The sequence below is a fragment of the Pseudonaja textilis genome, chromosome 1 (assembly GCF_049901715.1).
Source record: "Pseudonaja textilis isolate UNSWEBS1 chromosome 1, rPseTex1.2, whole genome shotgun sequence".
NCBI classification, from domain to species: Eukaryota; Metazoa; Chordata; class Lepidosauria; order Squamata; family Elapidae; genus Pseudonaja; species Pseudonaja textilis.
In genome coordinates this window covers 197,337,423-197,362,357 of record NC_141990.1, presented here as the reverse complement: position 1 = coordinate 197,362,357, position 24,935 = coordinate 197,337,423, and the positions used below count along the sequence as shown (strand labels likewise).

General features: G+C 41.6%; 1 protein-coding gene across 8 annotated transcripts in view; it reads left to right on the top strand.

Annotated features, from left to right (window-relative positions):
* GALNT13 (polypeptide N-acetylgalactosaminyltransferase 13) overlaps nt 1-24,935 on the top strand; it is a 228,686-nt gene that overhangs the window by 3,359 nt on the left and 200,392 nt on the right. For 2 of the 8 annotated variants that reach the window (XM_087920196.1, XM_087920194.1), the window contains exon 1: nt 6,675-6,799. The exons of the other annotated variants lie outside the window; for them this stretch is intronic. The gene's annotated coding sequence lies outside the window, so the exon portion shown is untranslated. Of the gene's footprint in view, nt 1-6,674; nt 6,800-24,935 lie in introns of those variants that run through there. 8 annotated transcript variants of the gene reach the window in all.

Here is a 24,935-nt window from a genome sequence, read left to right as displayed (position 1 = left end):
AGTGCCCTGCAGGTAGCCTAGGCTAGAATACCCCATTCTACTACCAGTAGAACATTAGCCGATAGAAGCTCCCCAAAGGCAGAGTCACCAGCCACTTCTATCGGCCAGTAGAAGTGGCCTCGGGGCGAGCGCCCATGCGCACTCCCCTTGCCACAAAGCCGTTTCTGTAGGACAATGGAAGCTCCCCAAAGGCAGAGTCACCAGCCGCTTCTATCGGCTGTTAGAAGCAGCCTCGGGGCGAGTGCCCACGTGCACTCCCCTCGCCACAAAGCCGTTTCTATTGGCCGATGGAAGCTCCCCAAAGGCAGTCACCAGCCGCTTCTATCGGCTGGTAGAAGTGGCTTTGTGGTGAGGGGAGTGTGCGTGGGGCGCTTGCCCTGAGGCCGCTTCTACTGACCGATAGAAGCGGCTGGTGACTCTGCCTTTGGGGAGCTTCCATCGGCCGATAGAAACGGCTTCGTGGCGAGGGGAGTGCACGTGGGGCGCGCCTGTCAGGAGCACTCCGCGGGCAGCAACGCCTCGCCCTGAAGCAGCTGGTGACTCTGCCTTTGGAGAGCTTCCATTGGCCGATAGAAATGGCTTCATGGCGAGGGGAATGCGTGTGGGCGCTCGCCACAAGGGCGCTTCTACTGGCAGATAGATTTCCTCACCCCCACACCCCCCCACCTAGAGCACCCCATGCTCACTCACTTCTCCACGCCGCCGCTTCTACCTGCCGATAGAAGCGGCTAGTGACTCTGCCTTCGGGGAGCTTCCATCGGCCAATAGAAGCAGCCTTGTGGAGAGGTGAGTGCGCATGGGGCTCTCTAGGTTGGGGTGAATGTGGGGGAGGAAATTAAGTCACCCCTGAAAAGATGTCCTAGCCGTTTTTTCAGGGCTCAAAAAAAAAATAAGACCCGGCCTTATTTTATTAGAAACACGGTATGTTAAACAACAGTTGAATGAAAAACTGCTGGTGACCTTCTACCGCTGCACCATAGAGAGTAACTTAACTTACTGCATCTCTGTATGGTTTGCCAATTGCACAGTGGCAGATAGGAAAGCACTCCAGAGGGTTAACCTCATTGCCCAGATCATTGGTTGCCGTCTCCCCTCTTTGGAAGAACTTTATAGCTCTCGCTGCCTTAAGAAAGTTCAAAACTTTCTCAAAGATCCATCTTTTCCTGGGATGGACCTGTTTTTGAACTATTACCATCTGGCAGATGGTACAGAATAATAAAAACAAGCACAAATAGGCTGAAAAACAGCTTCTATCCCAGGGCAGTAGCTCTTTTGAATTCTCCTGTATAGTGTAGTGTTGATGCAGTGTTGCAGGTTTTCGGTTCAATGTGTGGAGTGTGAAGGATGTGTGTTTGTGTTTATTTTCATGATCATGATGTGCACTGAAGATGGCGTTTACTTTCGTTGTACAGGTGCAATGACAATAAAGTAAAGTAAACTAAATATTTTCCATTTGAGAGCAAAATCTTTTGGAGTGTGATGTTTTTTACTTTGAAGTCTCATAGTCCAGGGTTTCAGTTTGTTCAGGACAGGGATAAAGAAGGACTTATAGGGGACTCATTTTGAATTATGATTGCTTTAATTCCAACTACAGGTTATGACCACAATTGAGTCCAAAATTTCTGTTCCTAGGTGAGACAGTTAAGTGAACTTTGCTTCATTTTATCTTTCTTTCCACAGCTAGGTGAATCATTGCAGTTGTTAAATTAGTAACCGGTTGTTAAGTGAATCTGGTTTCCCTACTGACTTAGCTTGTTAGAAGGTCACAAACGGTGAACATATGACCCCAGGACACTACAAAGGTCATAAATATGAGTCAGTTGCCAAGTGCCTGAATTTTGATCATGTCAATCATGCGGCATGATTGAAAATGTGAATAACGTTCATAAGTCACTTTTTTGCAGTGCCGTTGTAACTTCAAATGGTCACTGAATGAACCGTTGTAAGTCAAGGACTACCTGTATGCAAGTAGGAGAAGGTTGATGGAATTCTGGAGAAAGAACTGTAACGTAGGAAATGATGTTTTGATAAAAGACAGTTGAAAAAATTTCCATGGTTTCTGACGCCTCACAATCTTTTAAACATTCTCCCTGTAATTCTAAACACAATGATTAGAAGATAACACCACTATTATTCAATAGGTCACACTGAACTCAGGGACATATTTTTCAATAAACTAATTTAGTCCTTTATTGTATCGTATTATGCCGGCTATGTAATTGCTTCAGAAACCAAGATGTCTGATTTAATTTTTGGTTCACTACTCGTCCAAGCTTACATACAAAGGCACATTGTTCAAGGCTTTATTCCCTTTAAAGATAGAGTTGACCTTTCTGGTGTGCATGGCAATGTATTTCCAAGGTTTAATTTTCAATATTTTATAACCCCAGTCAGCCTTCTGTATTTAAAGCACCTGATAGAGGTGTTAAGCATAATATAAGGATGGAGCTACAATCCTAAGAAGAGACTCACTTTGGTCTCGAAATGACACATGAGATCATTTTGGGTTCTTATATGAATGGGCTAATTTGCATTAAGAGCCAGTTGGTGTAATGGTTAAGGCGAGAAAGCAGGAGACTGAGGGTTCTAGTCCCTTCTTAGACCCCAAGCCAGTTGGGTGACATTGGCCAATCACTTATTCTTTCTGCCCTAGGAAGAAGGCAGTGGCAAATCACTTCCACAATCTTGCTGAGAAAATTGCAGGGGCTAATCCAAACAGTTACCAGGAGTCAGTACAGGTAGTCCTCGACTTACAACCACAAACGAGCCCAAAATGTATGTTAACTGAGACATTTGTCAAGTGGGTTCATGACCTTTCCTGCCACCATTGTAAAGTGAATCACTGCAGTTGATAAATTAGTAACCTGGTTGTTCAATGAATCTGGCTTTGCTTGTCTGAAGGTTGCAAAAGGGGATCACATGTCCTTGGGACCCAGCAATGGTCATAAGTGTGAACCAGTTGCCAAGTGCCTGAATTTTGATCACATGATCATGGGGGATACTGTAAAGGTCATAACCGTGAAACATGGTCGTAATTTACTTTTTTCAGTGCCGTTGTAACTTTGAATGGCCACTAAATGAATTGTTGTAAGTTGAGGACTACTTGTAGTCAATTTCCCCCAGTTTGGATGAGAGTTTCTGCTTATATACTTCATCATGTAATAGTATTAGGCAATCAGAAAAAATCCATTTCCTGTTCTGTCAATATCCAGAATATTACAATTGTAGACTCATTTGAAATTCATAGTGGTATGTGCTCTCAACTATGATGGCTTTAGTTTCTCCATATGGAATTTGAATTGCCACATAAAAGTAGCTTTTAAAAATGTTACATTATTTTCTCTTTTTAATCATTATGCTATTATATTCTTTTGTTAATTAGTCATAAATACGGTTTTCAAATGAATATTTGTGTTGGACATACGGTTTTGAAAAGCAGAATAGTCCAGTTGGAACTACCACACATTTTCCTCTTGCAGAATAGAGAGAACCTGAATATTGAGGTGCTTTTAACTGCTTGAAAATACTAGAGAGGAAAAAACGATTAAGAGGACTCATGATCAGAATAAACCCCTGTTAGAAAAGGGGAAAAATATTGATCAGTCATTATTTGGCTACTGAATTATTTAAGTCTAAATGCAAACAGTCTTTTCTTGCATGTAACTTAATTTAATTTTGCTGTTATTAATTTAATGTGAGCTATATTTTGTCCTGGTTCCCTGCAATCATTTAACAATGAATATATTCATAATATATATGGAACTCCTTTATTTTGGGAAAGATTTTCTCTTTTGTAATAAAGGTGGTTGTCCACTGCCTATCTTGGATTTCTTTGTTGTCACTAAACTATTTTACAATGTATGTATGAATGGCCTTTCATACGTTCATAGCACTGATTGAAACAGTTTCAGGATTTACGTATTCAGATGTAACTGGAAAGTTCAACTTGTGTGTTTGGCAGAAAGGGAGAAACATCTTAGTCTATCAGATAAGGGGTGTGTTTGGTTTGCAACTTTTTAGAAAAAGCTCTCTCAATATTTAGTGAACTGGTAATAGATTAAAAACCGTAAAGGTAATTAAACCTCTACATGGAAGAGTCTAGTCCTGTTATTGCAGAAGCCAATAAATAAATAAAGTGCTTGTCTAAATTTCATTGATATGAATATAAATTTCAATTTTGTCTCACTTATTTAAGCAAAGGAAAGATTGTGCTAATTATTGCTGCTACCGTGTGACTTCTCTTTCCTGCCTCCCACAAGCCTTCACTGCTGTTTAAAAGGCTCCTATTTTAAACCCTTGATCTGCTACTTAAGAGATTACACTGCCCAGATGCATATGTTCAAAGCAGGATTTCTGAATCATAACAGTTGTATAGAGGACAGACTCTTGACAGTTACTGCTTGCCATGCAAGAGATGAGAAACGCTTGTTGAAATTTGGCATCACAAAAGGCCCAATTTCTTTGATTTGTAGTCACTATTAGGATCATGGGCATCAGTGTACAGATTTGTGTCTACATAAAAATATGCTGAGAAAGATTAACATATGCAAGTCTGAAATATTTTAAAGACTTGTAGTTTGGCTTCTACCTCAAATTTAACATGGTTTTGGCCAAATTATTCTCATACAATATATCAATGGCTTAATTATATGCTTCTCCCCTCCCCCCCTTGGGGACTAGAATATATATAGACTGTATCAAGAGTTGTAGTGGCAGTGGTTAGAATTCAATATTCCAGGCTAAATTCTGCCAACTGCCAGGAGTTCAATTCTGACCAGCTCAAGGTTGAGTCAGCCTTCCATTTTTCCGGAGTTGGTAAAATGAGGAACATTTTACCAACTTCAGACGGATGGGGGCAATATGCTGATGTTGTAAACCGCTCAGAAAGTGCTGTAGAGCACTATGGAGCAGTATACGAGTCTAAGAGTTAGTGTTAATTACAGGATCTATAAAACAGACCTGCGCCCATTCCTTGGATTTGAACAGAAACAAACTTTGAAGCCTTCTCATAACCCGTCAGCAGCAACTTAAATCAGCTTCCCCCTTTTCTGGGATTGTCTGGCTACCTCCACTGGTGTGGTATAATTTGGGGAAGAGATACCAAAAAGCAGGGGTGGGCAAACTTTTTGGCTCGGGGGGCCTCGTTGACTTTTAAAATTTGACAGACGGGCCACCACCTGGTGTCGAAATGCCTGTCGTTACAAGTCAAAATCAAATGAATGCAATCATTCAATCATTCACATCAAACCTTAATTCTGTGCCAATCTTCGGCGGGCCGGATTAAAAAGACCAACGGGCCGGATGTGGCCCGCGGGCCGTAGTTTGCCCACCCCTGCCAAAAAGGGTTGAAAGCAGAATACAAGTGTGCCAAGCATCTTTTCTCTCTTACATCTGGAATTCTGTAATATAGTTAGAGAGAGAGAGAGAGAGAGATCCAAAATTATTACAGCTTCCTCCATCTTAAAGATATTGCCTAAAAAAATCTTAAAAGTATACTTTTTTGGGTGGAGAAAATATAGCAAATAGAATGGTACGTCTGAATCAGTTCAGTGTAGTGGTTAGGACATCAGGCTAAAAAGAGGAAGGCTGTGTGTTCTAGTCCTGCCATAATTATCAAATAAGCTGGGTGCACCTGAGCTAGTCACTCTCTCTAGGAAGAAGGAAGGGGTAAGCCACTCCAAAGAAATGTTGCAAAAAAACCTGCAGAGACTAGTCCAGACCCAGAGTCAATTCTGACCTGATCAATTAATCAATCAATCAAACAAACAAATAGAAACGGTTTCCTTTTCTTCGATGTCTTTTAGAGGTGACCATCTCTCTATGCAATCCTACTTGGCTATAACTGACCCTATCTGTCCTTGGACCCTCTCTATCCCCATCTAGACCAAGAACAGGAGCCTCCTCACCTGCTCATGGTACAGCCCAAAGGCAGCACTCCCAAGGGAATTGCAGCATACGGAAACCCCAACCTTCTCACCTCCATCCGCTGATGATCTCAACATCCCACCACCTTCACAATGGGCTTCCTCATCTCTGCTGCCTCTCCTGAAAGGGGCCGCTTCGTTAAACAACAGAGATAACCTCAGGGACAAGGGCTGCCCTGCTTCCCCCCCAAATAAATCAGATCCTTAGGACTTCCTACCTTGAGGCCCTTGAGTTATATCAATATTTTTGTTTTCCCCATTGTTTGGTGTACCTCTTCCTCGTATAGCAGGCATGCGTTGACTGTTGCAATAAACATAGTTCTTCTCTTCCATAATATACCACGTACTTCTGAATTCTTTATTATATTTTCATCTAAGAGTTGATTTTAGATTTTGGTACTTTTATTCTCCCCACCCCCACTAGAATACATCCATCTCTCTCTCTCTGTCTGTCTGTCTGTCTCTCTGAGAGAATGATAGCTGTATATAGATTAGAAAAAACAATCAGTGTTGTGCCATGTATATCCAAAGAGCACAAATGATAAATTGAAAGGTTTAAATAAGTTTTTCCCCAGTTTTTTTTTTAAAAGAAACACGAGGTAAATAGTTCCTGAGTTAACAGAACAGGTCAGTACAGGCAGTTGAATTGATCTTATGGGTCACCAAATGACCACACCTGATTTTGCCGTAGTTGTTTTAGCAAACCCATTTTCTTCAGTGAGTGGTTTTGGGTTTTTTTGCCGTAAACAGGAAGTAAAAGGTGGAAACTGACAAAAAATCGTTGCCTTGTGACTGCAGGATGCTGCAAACGGCTGGTTGCTAACTGCCCAAAATTCCAGTATGTGATTGTGAGAGGAATGTGACTGCCGGAAGTTGTAAGTTACTCTGTTGAGGTCTGTCGTAACTTTGAATGCTTGCTAAACAACTGGTCATTAAACACGGATTACCAGTATGTCTGATTGTCAGCTAGGTCTTGAAAGTCATCTAGCAACCCTCAGTTTCTTGACTATAATGCATGAGAAATTGGAAGAAGTCACATTCTAGCTTCTTGCCTCTCTGTCCCTGCCCTCCCATTTAAATCCTAAAGGTTATGTTGCATTATGACATTAACTATTGCATTCTGATCAGAAGTGGTTATTTTCTAGTGTCTGCAACTTTCAACTGGGATTATAAAGACTAAGCAGCCCCCCATTCATAACCAATAGAGAATGTGCTGGCTTTAAATATTTTATACAGAGGCAAAGTATAAGTTTGTGCAAGTCTTTGAAAGAAGTGATTTGGAATGTGGGGATGCATGCAAAGCACTTCCTTTTGAATTCTTAAAGCAACCGTGTCTTTTTTTTCCCCCTTCCCAGGATTGTAGGGCTGTTTTGTAAGCTGATCTCTGCTGGGTCTGAATGCATGTGTAAGCACAGCTAATTCACTCTACTGGGAAAAATGTAAAATTAATGACTATATACTCCTAGTGGAGTGTGCAGCTTCTATGTGTCAAATGAATAGTTCTGAATCAAGAAAATTGAAATTTCATGACCTTTAGAGTGCCCTCATTATGCATTCGAGGTAAACCTGCTTTCTATGCATTTATTCCTTGATAATCAAGGAACATGTGGCAATGAAATCGAAATATAACTGTAGACGCTACTGTCAAGTGCCTGTGCAAACTATATTTGAGAGAGTAGATTTAAAACCAAGGGCTAAAGTTACGGCATGGCAAGTAATAGAAACCAAGTAGCTGCTGTCTCGTTTATAAAATCAAAATTTATATTTTCTATTTGAATGTGCTTTGTTTAATTATTCTGCATACCACCCATTCTTTTTCTTAAAAACCCTCTGATTTAGTTTTATGAGCTTGATTGGAAAGATTCTCCTAAGCTTTGCAGAAAATACGATTTGTTCTGTATAACACAGAACCAAATCTAATATAGAGAGATAGGCTTTAAAATCTTGGTTGCTTGAAAATATCTTTTCAGCAAGCTATGTCAACCTGTAGGCTACATTTTAAAGGCTCAACTTTTAGACTTGAAAGATACACAACACCTTAACTGCAAAGGATGGATTTCCACTTTTCAATGGACTGCTTAAATCCCATTGAGTTCCACAATTTCTAATAAGATAAGATGAGATGAATGCATATCAAAGCTAAATTGGCTTCAGTTTTTTTGTATTTATGTGCTTGATTTTAATAGTTTTAATGTGTTTTTATTTTGATTGGGAGATTCCCAGAGTTTGTTATAAGATGGGCAGCTAGATACATGTTTTAAATAAATAAATAATAAATCCATCAGCTAGAGGGTGTTGAAGTCTGTCTATATCATTGCAAAATGTTCCATAGTATGGATGAAAGCAGCATTTCCTGCTGAAATTTTGTGAGGGGAAAATGTCTATTGTCAGGATGACAAAGAACCACAAATTATGTGATTATCCAATGCTTTTGTGGGACTAGCCAGTTCTTCACGGATGCAGGTGTGTTTTATTTGGCTATAGATGAATATGAAAGGAAGTTGTGTGCTTATCACAAACATCATACATTGGATAGTACAGTTATTCTTAATACTGCATTTTCTGAAGACAAACTTTTTAATAAATACTCAAGTTGATGGATTATAAACTTTTTTATATGTAGTTCCATCTATCTTGTGTTGAACAGCATTTTTTAAAAAATATATGAAACATAAAGCCACAAACAAAAAGAACAATTTAAGGAATTTTTTTAAATAGAATTAAAATTTACATACCATAGGATTTTTGTCACCTCAGCTGCAGCAAGATTTAGAAATGCTGTAGTAGAGCTAAAAGCTTCAGGTTGAAAATTATTAGAAAACAATTTAAGATTAAGATGGCTCTAATCTAAATATATGTTAATTTATTTTTCCCCACCAAAATCCAGTTTAATTCACCATATGAAGATTGCTAAGCAAGTAGTGATATGTTGTCGTATCTATGAAATAAATGTATATCTTAAAATAGTGGGAATTAAATGATAATGTGTACTTTTTTTTCTTCCAGTCAGTGATATTATTTTCCAAGTGTTATATTGTGGTGAGGTTTGAGAGCATTTGAAATCCTGAAGCCTGACAATCAGTCAGCTAGTATTGCCCAGTATTCCTCAAACTTGGTGACTTTAATATTTTTGGACTTCAATTCAGAGAATTTCCCAGCCAACTGTCCTTCTTATAGTAAGGAAGAAAACTGCTGAATGATAATCGCCAGCTTCTGCTTCAGTAGAATAGCGTTTCTTGCAACAAGCATTAATGTTTTAGTTTAAATTCCTGTGCCCAGAGTAGTAAATTTATTTATAAAGTACTGTTGATAGGAAAATGAGCATATAGAAAGTATTTGTGCTAAAACACTAGTGTATGAAGGAACAGGGTAATGCTTAATACAGAGGGAGGCAATCCAGTACCTTTCAGTTGTTTAGGATTTCAAATTCCAGAAGCTTCGTCTATCGTTGTCAATGGCAAAAGTTGTCGGAGTTGTAGTGAAAGTCAGCAGTTACTTTTTGAAATAATTCAAAATTGCTGCTTTTAAAAGTAGTATTCCAAATTAAAGTGGAACTACTTAATTAGATGGACTCTTCTGCTTCTGTTTTTTCTTTAGTCAGTAGAAGCTCTTGGCAATTTTTCTCCATCATACCCCACAAAACTGCTTTGAAACATTTGAGAACCTTCTCTAGCAGTCTTTTGAGTTTTTTCCACTGAATTGTTCTGTGCTGTCCAGATAGTTTAGAGTTAATGGGATTTGGGATAGTTAGTTAGGAATTGTGAGCTGTCCCCTTAAGGGAATGCATCATGGTAAATGTAGTTAAGGTATCCTGGGAAATGTAGTCCATGTCATGAGGTCACATCTGTAATCCTGATTGGTCACTAAATTGACCTTTGTTGGGTTGGGGGAGGCTCCCTCACTCTTGCCTGAAGCCATTACCATGCGGCTGCTTCAGTCATCATGGGGTTGAGACCTTATTATCTTCCTACACCACAATTCAGATATGCAAAGGATTGGACATTAAGAAGAGCCTTGTCATAAATGTGAGTTGACGGGATGCCTGATGAACCAATTAAAAAGACTTTGCATGGATGCTTTGTGGAGTTGATCTGTCTGCTTTATGCCATCCAAATATTAATATGCAGAACATGTTCACTGGTGCAAAGGAGCATTAGATCTCATTTTTAAAAAATAGATATACAGGAATTAAGAGCTGGCATAGAAAATTTGGATTTTTTTTTTTTTTGGCACCAGACCTGGAATAGTGGTAGAGCAATTATTTTGAACTGCATTATTACAGTGTCAGTTTTGGTTTGTAATTATTATAGCTGAGCACATCAAGTGTCTTTTCAGGGCTCTGAATACTCGATATTTAAATGCTTCATTTTCCTCTCATTTCTTTAATAATTTGATGCTCCATTCTCTTTTCAGTTTGATTGTACAGTAGTATTTATAGGGGTTCCAGTTAAATATTTTGCTGAAATATTTTTCCTCAAAAGGGACTTGGTCTTCATTGTCTTTTATGTTCTAATTAGGTACCTTTAGTGCAGAGAACTGGTTTGGCTATATTTTCCTGTATGCCTGCTTTGATTCAAGTTGAAGATTTTGAGTTGATCTTTGGTATAGATTTTAGAAATCAGTATAAAAGATAAGTGTGTGAAAAGCGTAATAAAATATAAATCCAACTAGCCTAACATTTTTGAAGTATAAACATGTAATTTTATACCTTAAAATGTTTTATATAGCGGATAAGTATATGATTATCTTTGCCTGTCTGATAAGATCTGATAGAGTTGGCACGCTTCAAGACCCTTTCCCTTTGCTTAAACAGTGTCCTCTGGTAGAACCATATGCTATTATTTATTTACATCCTTCCTTTATTATTGTGTATAAACAACTCAAGATGGTGAGCATATCTAATGCTCCTTCCGCCTCCTGTTTTCTTCACAACAATAACTTGTGAGGTGAATTGGACTGAGAGAGTGACTGGCCTAATATCATTCAGGTGGCTTTTCTTGGGTAAGGCTGGACTTAAATTCATGGTTTCTCGGTTTAAAGCCTGGTGCCTTAACCATTAGATCAAACTGGTTCTCTACTGCCTTTTTCCATTATGACGGCTGGCCTATGGAACAACTTTTGTCTTAGAGATCAGGATGGTTCCAATCCTGTCTAAAGGCCTGTTTTTTCTCCTGGGTTAGGAAGTCTTGTGAGCCTGCCTGGTCTTTGGTGGCTTCAACTGGCTATGGTGCAATGTATCTTATTACACTACTGACTAGCATATTTCATATTTTGTTGCTGTTGCTTTTCTGACTCCTGTTGAGTGGGCACTTATACTAATTGAAAAAATAAGAAAAAATACCTTTTATCTACCTGCCTGCCTGCCTGCCTACCTACCTACCTACCTACCTACCTACCTACCTACCTACATACATACATACATACATACCAGGGGTGGGATGCAAATATTTTTATTACCGGTTATGTGGATGTGGCTGGGTGGGCATGGCTTCTTCTTTTTTTGCAGCAGCGCCCCTCCAATCCGTTTTTTGCCTCCTGGGCCTCAGGGAAGCCTCCTGGGTGAAGCAGTAAGATCCCGGTACAGTTGATCATTGGAACAGCTGATCGTCAGGAGGAAAAAAAAAAAGAAATACCAGTTCGACCAAACTGGTAGCTGTTTTTTTTACTACCAGTTCATCCAAATGGTAGCATTTTCTACTATCGGTTCGCCCGAACCAGGCTGAACCTGTAGAATACCATCACTCACACATACATACATACATGCATGCATGCAATTAAAATCAGTTAGTTCAGTAGAACACGAACACCAATAACTGTATATCCTTAGCTACAATCTTCTATTAGTGTGCCATTATTTTTCAGCAATTGTTTGGACTCTTTTAGATGTTGGACCAAGTAAAGTTGTATATCAGTGAATTTTACCAAAATTTGAGAATGCAAGCGCCACAGGTACAATGGAGAAAACTACTAATTTTGTTGCCAAGCAACTGCTGTCAAATTCAATGCCTCAGTGAAGTTGGTGATGGATTCAACTGTGGAAAGTCAAATGTGTACAAAAGAAGGCAAGCAGTAATATTGTTTAATTTAATCTAGTAAGATCTCACAAACATACGTTGTCAAAAATTGCTTAAAATTTAGGATTAGGATAATATTTGTTGAGAAACAGGTTACAATATGTTATGTATTGTATTGTTTCTCATTGTTCTGAGTTGGAGTTAAATGAATAGTCTAATAAGTCTGTCAAAGTATGAAATGAACTTTTTTTTAAGAGACTGTTTCCCTAAAATAGGGCCAAGATCATGTTATCAGGTGATGTGCCTTTACCTCTGAATATTAGAGTGCACATGAATTACACAGATGTGTAAAATAGCCTTGTGTTTGAAGGGAATGTCTTTTGTTTTAGCTTAGGATGGCTTGGGGCTTATGGAATGTAAGATAGTGGATAAGAATCTTGGCAATGTTAACACCTATGCCTGTTGGTCAAATTCATACCTTTTCTGTTTCCTTCAGGCAGGACATGTGTGGCTGGATTTGAGAGGTAGAAAATGATTCTTTGAAAGAGGTGGGATGCTATTAGCCTTGAAGGAGGCAGTGTGGTACACATACTCCTTTTGAAGAGATTGCTTGTCCCTCCCAATCTCCAGTTTTGGCTGTGACGGCCTCCTGCAGCCAGTGAAAATGGACCTGGGGGATGCGCACATATTTTCACTGGCAAAGGGCTACAAGGGGCCCTCCCAGGCTCTGTTTTCCTTGGCAGAGGCATCGTGGGCTGGTGGTTTGCTGTTTCCATAGTGGTCCCATGGGATTCGGCCTGTGGGCCTTGAATTGGACACCCCTGAACTAGAAAGTCCTTTGGCTAGGTTTGGCTGATATGCAGTTGTAGCTCGGTCTGAACCCTGATGCTCCAGCAACATTAACTTATACTTGATAATTTTACAATTGGACTGCTTCAACATGTACATGGAGTTGTCTTTGAAGATGACCTAGAAGCTATAACTTACATAGAAAGGCAGCAGCCAGACTGCTACAGTAGTTGAAGAAACCTGTTACTGCAAACTAGGATCTGTTTTGACTGTTGATAAACTAGTGGGCACTCTGGTAAACTACTAGCATTCTGACTCAGAGTGTTGGTAGTTGGTGAAGAGTGGGGGTTTATTTTTGCTTTGTCAAGAATGATCCTGGCTATCTGGTATATAAAAAAACAAGGGAGAGTCTATTACAGAATTCACTTCACCACCACAGGAGGTCAAAGAATTCCAAACTAGCAGACTTATTGGTAGATCTCACACATTCTCCCAACAGTGGCATGATTGACTTGTGCACTCCTTTTATTCAGGGAGGCCCTTAAAAGAGTTTTGTTCAAATGGAACTTATTGAATTCTATTTTGGGGTTTCTTTTCTTATAATTGCTTTCATTATTTGGGTGGTTGGAATGTTTTTATTGTCAAGATATTCTGTCTTAGTTTGCCCAGTTAGATTGAGGTAGTTTATAAATGTGGTCAAACGAATACATTTCACCAAATGACAAATATTTCATAAAATAACCCAATCTCATGATGTTTCTGTGTTCTCATGAGATCACACATGAGAGTGTGACCTCTTAATTCTTTCAAACATAATATTATCTTTTTTTGTTAAAGTTTAAATGTTAAAATATTTGGTTTTTACAATATTTTTGGCTGCTGTTGTGTTATACAAAACGATGTCCTTTCCTTTTAAAAAAAGATCTCTATAAAGCTGAGATTGGGTGATTTGAATATGAGATAACAGTAAATATAAATGATGAAGGTGCCTTACCAGATAACATGGCAAGTGATTCTTGGAGATTCTAGTCTTCCCATAGGGATATTCCAGCCAATGCCATAGTGGCTGGAGTGTAGGGGCTTATTTGGAATTGTAGACACTATGACTAAATTGAAGAAAGTTAAGTTTTTCTCAGTTGTCTTGCTGTTTAAAATAATCTAGCAGAGGCGTGGTTGCAGAAATAGAACTGCTTTGTAGCTATTCCTGTTTCTTAGTACAATATAGTGTAATACATTGTGCAAACTATCCACCAGCATTTGCAGTCCTTTTACACTTGCTTTAGTTCCCTTTTTGGACGAACTTTCTTGTAATGGCATCCAGATCGGGGAAAGGAAATCTAATTTTTAACCACAGATGTTTAAACTGTACTAAGCATAATTTATGAAGCTGGATTGTTTTAATGCATCATTTTGTAAAGTTGATAAACAGATCTCTTCATTGAGTCTTTAGGGACAAATGTTATGATAGGTGCCTATCTTTTTTCTTGGCTTTGAGTAATTAATTAAACCTGCTCAGGAATTTTCTTAGGTATTTTTACAATTATTTTGTTAATATGAATTGTTATAATGGTTGCAAACTGCTAAGACTCATCACACACATCACAAATAAATTAATTAGCCATATGATAAATTACTGTCTAGTCAGGCTGAAATTTGCTTTATCTAACCCAGATTAGATAAAGGTTCTTATGCCATGCAAGAGATGGAGGAAATGCTGCACATAAAACTGTTAGAGGTCATAGTTCAAGTTCTTCTGGCAGTTTGTTAGTACTTAATTTTGGGTAAAAAAGAACGTTAGGATTATTCTAAGATTCTTTTTCTGTACCAGTGAAGGTATATTTACATCTCAGTTGTACATATGATAGTAACCTTTTAGAGTTTTTATGAATTTTATGACTGTATTTTTAAGTTGCTCAGAACCCATGAGTTAATTAAAGGTAAAGATACCTTCACACATATGTGCTAGTTTTGTTTCCAGCTCTAGGGGGCGGTGCTCATCTCCGTTACAAAGCTGAAGAGCCAGCGCTGTCCGAAGACATCTCCGTGGTCATGTGGCCGGCATGACTAAACGCCAAAGGCACACGGAACACTGTTACCTTCCCCACCAAAGTGGTCCCTATTTTTCTACTTGCATTTTTACATGCTTTCGAACTGCTAGGTTGGCAGAAGCTGGGACAAGTAACGGGAGCTCACTCTGTTACGCAGTGCTAGGGATTTGAACCGCCGAACCTTTCTGATTGACAAGCTCATTGTCTTAGCTACTGAGCCACCGCGTCCCTTATGAGTTAATTATTAATATTTAACTGTCATCTTCTATCAACACCAAATTTTGGAACGGTGTGACCAAGCATGAGAAAATGATACATGGCCATCAATTGGCACAATCTTAAGTGTTCCTATTAGGACATTGTAGTGTTTTGAACGGGAAGATCTAAAGATGCTTTGAGGTTCACAAAGAAGCTCACATAGCACAAGTCAACTGCAAACCATGGTGGAAAAATACATATTTAATATATCAAGTGTTACATGTGCATTCAGATATCTCTGAAGGAAGTGTGTGTGTGGCTTCAAATCTAAAATGTCACACAGCCCTGTGGTTAACTGGAAGTTGTGAAAGGAAGAGGAACAGTGGCCAGCTAAAGGCAGAATGGGGCAGATGCGGGGTTGAGGAAGTGAGCAATAGAGAGTTCATTTTCAATTCACACAGTCTGGCTTATCATGTCCTGCAGTGACCAAGATCTATGACTCTCATTTCCTCCAACTCTGAATATCAAAGGGTTTAGCATGTGTGCACTCTGATATCGTATCAGTTAGATATTAATCCTAATTTATTGCTCTACTATACCAAAGTTCCCATCCTCCAGCAGCAATTTTGAAAACTGCGTGTAGTGCTTGAGGTGTTGGATAAAGATACAGCTTGATAATGCTTTGGACCAAGCAAGCTGAATGATCTGGACCCTGGGCTTGACTAACCCTGGTTAGTTCAAATGAAACAGTAAGAAATGTCTCTCCAATGCTAGATCTAGGCACGGGGGTTAGAGCAACAGCTTACATCTGATATAAAGAATACATAAACTACAATAATTTGGAGAGTCAATTTTAGAGAGATACCAAGAAAAGAATATGTCTACCAGCATGAGGGTCAGTCTTCACGGAGAATCAGATTGTCAGTGGCAGCTAGCCCTAAGGGTTGTGTGTTGCCTCTGGAAATTTTATTTCATTTATTATTAGATTTCTATGCCATCCATCTTGCCAAGGTGACTCTAAGGTGATTTCCAAGGCAAGTCGTAGGAAACCACCTATGGAAAGAGTTGTAATTATCATGTTCATTTTCTGAGCCTGAACGTCTCTTGTTGACTATAAATAATACAGAATGTACAGTATTTCTGGTAATATAGAGATAACTAGATTGATAAGATCTGAAAACTTGCGTATGTTCCCATGAAATAATACCCGCTAGAAAAAAGAAGTTGGATGATATCTGGAAGTTATCTTCAACTTACATCTTTTTGGTACTGGTATTTTGCTTTTTCTCTCATACGCTTTTTTCATAGCAGCTCTTTTCAAACCATGAAGTTATTCTGAAGCTTCTTTATAATATTTAGCTCAAGGAGATTCTGGATTTACAAATAAGATAGGGAAAGCAGGCAGAAACATAGCCTGGAATTTCAGGCCTGTTAACCAGTAGTGTCCATAGGAAGCATCTGTATTTTTTTCCTCCCCTGTGATGAGGTAATGTGTTTGTCCATGTTTCTATATTCCTCCTGTGTTGTATTTCTGTGTATGTGGGCACTGGGTAGGCTGCAAAGCTTCAGCTCTGGGTCATATGACCAGAAGGGAAAGAGGCTTAAACTGGAGCTTTCCTAGATGTACCCAACTGCCTCTTCCATTACGGTGCACTTTTAGAATTGGGGAGAATGGTATTTCAAACTCAAGTCTTTCGTTTGCTGGCTTTTTTTTTTCTCTGTTTCTAATTTAGTCATAGCGAAGAGTTGCCCTGCTGATTGAGAAAGCCCCAAACCAATTGACACCATTTATTTTCAGTTTGGTTGGAAAGAATAAAAAAAGAAAAGGAATGTCCATCTTCTGAAACAATTGTGGTTGTCATTAGTAATACAGCTACTCCCTCTCACACACCCCGCTGCCCCCCAGATTTCACAGCATATCAGTGGAGTAGAATACATTTTCCCTATGCTTTGGAAAGGAAGGACTGATATGCTTTAGCTTATTCATTTGATGAGTTCCTGTGAGTTAAGTTCCTTCCTTCACAAGGATCAGGATCTTTCCTGAGCTGTGCTGTGGGAGCTATATGATTCCTGGCATCCTAAAAATCATCACTGGGGTTTTTTGCACAATGTAGCTCACTCACAACTCTCAGTGATGTTTTCGACTTGGATAAAAAAAAAAGCTTTGATGAGGAGCAGTTGAAAACTTATTTTCACTGGGACAGCCTTTTGACCTTAAATAAAAGTGGATGCAAAAATCAGCGATCTAAGTCAGAAAAGCAGACTAGTATCCTTCAAGTATTCTTGGGATATAAATGCCAAATTGTTAGCATCCCTCCGTTCCTACTTATGGGAGTGTATACCATGATAGGTAAAAGGCCCTGAGGGAGATTGAATAGCTATGAATTTAGAAAACTCCACAAGGAAGATTGGATCTTGTTTTAACCCAGAATGTACATTATTAAAATGTAACTAAATTGTGAATTGGGACAATTATTATCTCCTTTAAGGGCGATTGAGCGAATAGTAATTTATTTTTTGTAATTCTCCTGTCCTTGGTTCAGAACTCGTGATTTAAATGGTTTTTATAGTTGGCCATGCTGCCAGCAAATTGATTTTACTTTTAGGTGAGAACCATTCCGCAGATAGCATGTTATCACATATTACTTATGCTTCCATTGTAATGTAGCTTTCAGGCTTTTTACCTTGTTAACAACAACTTTTAACCACCAGTGCTTTTATAGCTCTCCAGTAATGAGCTCTATAAAAGCCCCAATTCACAAACTTTTTGCACAATCCCTTCTTCAATTATGAAGCATTACATTCCCAAGATAAACACTCATTTTGAATTTAACTGTTCTGTTGCCAGACTTGAGTCTAACCAATGTTAGAAAACGTTAGAACGTTAGAAAATGTCTTGAAAGTCTGTGAACTCTCACCTGCTCTGATATTTAATATCAGAAATGCAACATTCCTTTGCATTACAGTTCAATTAAAAGACATTAAGCTGTTTTAAGAACAGCACTGTTGAAAGCCCAAGGCCTGTGTATATTAAATCTGTGGTGTAGCAGCCTTTGTATCTACAGATGCTGGCTCAAAGCCTCTAACTCTAACACTAACACTACAGTGAGAACTAAATTAAAGAGTCATGAACCTAATAGGTTGAAATGATGTTCTGAATTTGTTTAGGCACCTTCTAGTTTGCTGCATCCTTTCTGTCTAGTATGTTTTCTTCTCTGTTTCTGGAATATGTAGCTCTCAATATATTACTTACAGTAAAAATATTACACTGAGAGCATTTCAGTGAGATTTTAAGTTCATTGAGTGTTTAGAAATAGTCCAAGAATGATGTAGGCATTTCTTGGTTGCAATTGCTTCCATTTTGACCTAGAGCCTTATATAGAATACATGGAATAACTTAATGAAAAGAAAATTTTCATTTCCTTCCTCCTTATTGCAGTCATCCAAACTCGTCCCTGTCCCAAGGTTGAGGGAGTCTTCGGGAAAATCCAAAATAGGAGGAGCAGGGGAAACAGTTCAAAATTAGCATGGGTTCCAAATGTTCAATTGTTTGCGGGAGAATTACAAATGAAAATCTTCATTTCTCCATAGAGCTGCTGCGAGCATCCAGAGTGGGAGGTGCTCCAGTCTTCGCTCTCACAGGCTGAGCTATAATTGAGGAACGCCCCTCCTCCTCCATGTGACTCCATCGTAGCGTTCCCCAGTTTTAACTCAGCCTTGTAAGAGACAGGCAGCAATTTACAGCTCTTCCTTGGCCGATCCAGGATCCTTCTAGAAATTACTCAGGTTTGATTTTTTTCCTCTCCTTTGGTCCTTGCAGTTGGTGTGCCTGATATCTAGCCTAGTGGGATGTTTTTTCGCCCCTTTGGGGGGATAAAAGGAGAGCTTAGCAGCCTTTTGCCCCCCCCCCTCTCTCTGCCTGCCTCATTAGCCGGGCTGCTCTTAGGCAGCAGCTTAAGTTGTTCCTTCACCCCAGAACGCTTTTTTCAAGGAGAGCTCGCTCCCTTTCGCCCCTTCTGCTTCTTGTTACGAGGTGATGTTTGTTCTTCCATCTCTGTAGTTCGCGCCGGTCCCGGCCGCCATTTTGGGTGCACCTCATGGCTGAGGAAAAGCCAGCAACACCCGGAGACCCAGAGGACTCTTTCTTCAAACAGCCGGTCGTAGAGGCCGAGGTTATTCCCACTCCACCCATCTTCACCGACTTAGTTACGAAACAGTTGTCATCGGGGGCCCCCCTGCCCCCTCCAGTCAGGTCAAGAGATTTTTTAATCTCGATTTGGATTTCTCTTCACTGTTGGACACGCCTGAAGTGGATGACCCCATAGTTAGATTAGCATCATCCTCTACTCCAACTGATGCCCTGGAAGCCTTAAAACCAGAGGACAAACGGGCCGAGATGACATTACGCCGAGCTCACTTCTCCGATGCCTGGGCCATTCGGTCTGCCATGGCCGCATCCTTTTTCACTCGATCTTCCATCAGATGGCTCCGCCAGCTGAAGCAGCATGTCCCCCCCCCTAACACCAGGGCCCACCAGGACATTGCCAAGCTTACAGCTGCGGCAGAATTTGCAGCCGATGCCACCTTTCACTCTGTGAAGTTTTCCTCCCGGGCCATTTCATCACACGTTACAGCCCGCCGTCTGCTCTGGCTTAGACACTGGCAAGCGGACATCAAGAATAAAACTAAATTGGCTTCTGCTCCCATTTTGGGAGGCAAATTATTTGGCCCGGCTCTGGAACCACTTCTCTTGGAAAGCAGGAATAAAAAGAAATTCCTCCCTTCTCTTTTTCGCAGGCAGGAGTCCAGGGTGTCCCAGCCCTTTCGAAGGGGCTCCTTTCGCATCCCATATCAATCAGCCTTCTCCCCTAGATTCCAGAGATCCCCGTCCTTTCGCCCGGCCTACCAGGACCGGGGCGACCCGGGTGACAGAAATAGAAGAGGGGCCAGTTACAGGAGACCCTTCTGGGGCGCTGGAAGTAAATCGTCCTGGCGCCCCAGATAATTCCACCACTATCCATCCCATTGGCGGCCGCCTCAAATTTTTTGCTGACCAATGGGAATCATCCACTTCCGATAATTGGGTTAGGAACATTGTCAAATTCGGCCTCTCCCTTGAGTTTCAGTCCCCTCCTCCGGAGCGCTTTATGGTTTCCCCCCTTTCCAGAGATCGCACCAAGCGTGCTCTCGTAGAAGCTGCTATTAAACACCTTTCTGAGATCAGGGCCATTCAGCCTGTGCCATCTTTACAGCGGGGAAAGGGGTTTTACTCCCACCTTTTCCTGGTTCCTAAGCACTCCGGAGGCTGGAGACCCATTCTAGATCTCAAGAGTCTCAACCGTTACATTGTTCGCCATAAGTTCAAAATGCACACTCTTCAGTCTATCCTTCAGGGCACCAGACAGGGAGATTGGCTTACCTCCATTGACCTTTCAGAAGCATACCTCCACATTCCTATTCATCCCCCGTTTTTTCAGTTTCTGCGATTTTGCTACAATGGCCAGCATTTTCAGTATGTGGCACTTCCTTTGGGCCTAGCCTCTGCCCCGAGGACCTTTACCAAGGTTCTGGCAGCCCTTGCGGCTCACCTCAGGAATTTTCCCATCCGCATCCACTGCTACCTGGGTGACATCCTCATCCTCTCCCTCTCCAAAGCCCAATCTGAGAGGGACACTAGAATCACGCTCTCGGTTCTTCAGTCTCACGGTCTTCTCGTAAATTGGGAGAAGAGCCAACTCTCACCCTCCACACGGATAGCTCACTTAGGTACAGTTATTGACTCAGTTAAGGGTAAGGTTTTCCTTTCCCCTGAGAGGCTCCTCAGCATCCGGAACTCCGTCAGGGAGGTTAGACGTGCAAAGAAAGCATCCTTACTGAGTCTGTCAAAGTTGCTTGGAAAACTGGTCTCATGTATATCCATTATTCCCTGGGCTCGGCTTCATACCAGGTCTCTGCAATGGTTCCTGCTACCTTATCAATGCTCCGGAAGAAGCACCTTGAGAGCCGTGGTGAAGATTCCTCCAAAAGTCCTTGCTTTGCTCCTCTGGTGGACCAGGCCTGCTATCAACAAGGGTCATCTCTTCAAGGAGCCCCAAAGAGTCATTCTCACGACAGACGCCAGCCTTTCCGGTTGGGGGGCCCACATCCATTCGTTTTCAGCCCAGGGCACTTGGTCAGCACTCGAGCAACGTTGCAGTATCAACTGGCTGGAGCTCCACGCAGTATATCTAGCTCTGCGCACCTTTCATTCCCAGGTACGCGGGAGCCACGTACTGGTCCCGACGGACAACATTATGACCAAAGCTCACATCAACCGTCAAGGGGGCCCTCATTCCATCCGACTCATGAAGGAGGCCGAGCGGCTCTGTCGCTGGGCAGAGTCCCACCTCCTATCCATCAAGGCAGACCATATCTCGGGGGTCTCAAACGTTCAGGCAGACTGGTTGAGCAGGGCCACCCTAGACCAGGCAGAATGGCGCCTGCACCCCTCTCTGTTCAGGGAAGCATGAGCTATTTTCGGTCATCCTCTGCTGGATCTGTTCGCGTCACCACTCAACGCTCAGACTCCCAGATTCTTCTCATACTACCCCACCCAGGAAGCAGAGAATCACGATGCCCTACGATGCCCATGGCCCACGGGGCTCTTATACGCCTTCCCCCCCTTCCGCTAATCCCCAAAGTGATCCAGAAATTGATCCTCGAGAGGGCAGAAGTTCTCCTGGTCACCCCGTACTGGCCCAGGAGACCGTGGTTTGCAGACCTTCGCAGTCTGCCAGTGGCCCCTCCTTGGAGGATTCCGCCAGACAGGATTTCTCTATCCCAGGGCCCTCTTCAGCATCCGAACCTGCAGTGGCTTCAGCTAACCATCTGGAGGTTGAGCGGGACCATCTAAAAAAGGAAGGCTTGTCCAATCAGGTCATCAGTACCATTCTGGCAGCAAGACGGCCTTCGACCACCCGCATTTACAATGCCACCTGGAACAGTTTTTGTAAATGGTGCCAAAAGTTCCTCATCAATCCACTTTCCCCATCAATTGCACAAATTTTGGCTTTTCTGCAGGATGGGCTGGACAGGGGCCTCTCCCCCAATACCTCGAGAAGGCAGGTGGCAGCGCTATCAGCTGTGATCTCTGGCAATTCTTCTGGCTCGCTCTCGCACCACCCGCGTATCCGAGCATTTCTTAGAGGTGCCACCAATCTGCACCCTCCTGTGATCCACAGATACCCAACTTGGGATCTTAATAAGGTGCTCATGGCTCTGACCAAGCCTCCCTTTGAGCCCCTGAGGGAGGCGTCTCTGCAATTCCTTACGTTTAAAGTGGTATTCCTAGTAGCTGTCACATCGGCAAGACGGATATCTGAAATAGCAGCTCTATCCGTTAGAAAAGATCTCTGCATTTTCCATGCGGATCGGGTGGTCTTGTGACCAGATCCTTCCTTTTTACCTAAGGTCAACTCCGCTTTCCACAGGTCACAAGAACTTATTTTGCCTAATTTTTGCCCCAGACCTTCTCGAGAAAGGGAAAGGCAGTGGCACACTCTGGATGTCCGACGGGCACTTTGTATATATATCCGTCGTACTTTTCCTTTCAGGAAGTCAGAGTCATTGTTCCTGTCATTTCAACCAAAGACGCTGGGTTTCAGAGTATCCCCATCTACTGTAGGCCGTTGGATCAGAGCTACAATCTCCAAGGCCTATTTAACACAGACGCTTCCTGTTCCTAGTGGAATTACCGCACATTCTACAAGGAGTGTGGCTACTTCAGCAGCCTGGGCTACCCAGGCTCCGATAATTGATACCTGCCGAGCAGCTACATGGGCGTCTCCATCTCCCTTCATCCGCCATTATAAAATTGATGTCTTCTGCTTCAGCAGAAGCGTCCTTTGGCAGGCGAATCCTTCAACAAGTGGTTAGAGACCCAGAGGAGATTCCGGCCCAGACGGAGTCTCTCCTGCAGGACAGGCCATGCTTTGGTATGTCCCACTCTGGATGCTCGCAGCAGCTCTATGGAGAATGGGCGTTGGTCCCCACCCTGATTCATCCATCTGGTGGGGAATCCTGTTTTGGCCAATGATTCAGACAGTTTATAGTTGAGAGTTGTTCAAAAGTTAAGATGAGGGGATGCAATTCTGTCTTCTCATCTTCGTAAAACTGGGGAACGCTATGATGGAGTCACATGGAGGAGGAGGGGCGTTCCTCAATTATAGCTCAGCCTGTGAGAGCGAAGACTGGAGCACCTCCCACTCTGGATGCTCTACGCAGCTCGACGAGAAAGGGCATATCAGGTAAGGACCAACACCCATTTCTGTCCCACCTCACCCCATTTCCATCCTCTGGAAATAGTTTTTGGAAGAACTCGGGGGAAAGGCATGGTAGCATAACAGTTAAAATGCTGGGCTTGTTGGCTGGAAGGTTGGCAGTTTGAGACCAAGTACTGTGTGGTAAAGTGAGCTCCCATTCCTACTCCAGCTCCTGCCTACCTAGCAATTCAAAAACATGCAAATAAGAGTTGTGGTGGCAGGGTGGTTAGAATGCAATACTGCAGTCTAACTCACTGCTCACTCCAGGAGTTCGATTCTGTGTGGCTCAAGGTTGACTCAGCCTTCCATCCTTCTGAGGTTGGTAAAATGAGGACTCCAATTGTTGGGGTCAATATGCTGACACTGTAAATCTCTACAGAGGGCTGTAAAGGACTATGAAACGGTATATACTGTAAGTCTAAGTGCTATTGCTAAATGCAATAACATAACTAGGTATCACTTCAGTGCGAAGGTATATTGTCATGCCGGTCACATGACCATGGAAGGGTCTTCAAACAATGCTGGCTCCCTCAGCTAAGAAATGGGGATGAGTACCGCCCCCTAATGTTGGACACAACTGATCGGGGGAAACCTTTGTGTTTTTTTTTAAAGGGGGAAAGGAGGCCAGATTTTTCTAGCAGTGGAAGGGGTGTGACAAGCTTCTTTGTATTAACGTACCTTAGGATCCAGATCTATGTACCTTGAGTATTATATATTTCATTTTCTTAGATGGCATGAATACTATTTTGGAAGTCTTTGCAGGTCTTGCTTGGGTGTCAATGATAAGATTGGGTATATAATACGAATTTTCCACTATTCTTGTTGCAGGGGACAAGTCATGACTGATGTGGAAAATCATCTGTGTGAGGAGGACTGGGCTGAGACCGATTCTGTCGCAAAACTCAGATAACTATCTGTGCAGTAGATTTTGCCCTGATGGTTATCCATGTAACAATTATTTAGACTTGTATTGCATACGACCTAGCAGTGTGTGAGTTTTCTGGAAGCTTTTTCCGCTGAGTTTGTTTTAATAATGAAAAGCCATGGAGAACAGTAGGCTTGGTTATCAAATAGTGTGCAAGCTGTTGATTCCTTAGGGATAGGTTAAATACCGTCTTTTGTCAAAGTTATCTTAAGATAGTTCCATAAAAAACAGGAAACAGACACACAGCATTCCCCTGGTACATAAGCACACAGAAATGTGTTTTCACCTTCCAATCAGAGAGGCACACAAACATATCCTTCCCCTCTCTTGCACTGTCTGTCAGACCCACAGGCATTTGTACATACACACAACTTTATAGGCTTTCCTTCCTCCGGCTTTCCCCTTGCGCTGACATAAAATTCCCCCTTTTCTAGAAAGATTAGCAGGGAAAAAATAAATCCTGTTTTCACAACGGGATCTTCCTTATTGCCTAGCATGGAAAAAATCCTAGTTTCCAATACTGAGTATCACTTGTCCCACCATGTTTGGAGTGGGCTTGTCTCTGAGCATGTCTGCTAATGTGCTGTGTAACAGGAGGAAAAAGAGACCTTAAAGAATAGCAGCTGTTTAGTAGCTACGCTCAGAGCTGGACACAGAAAACATAGTGTTAAAAAGACCTTTTATGGAAATTGGTGAAGCTGGGGACAAAGAAGATAGGAGGCAAGATAAGCTATGAG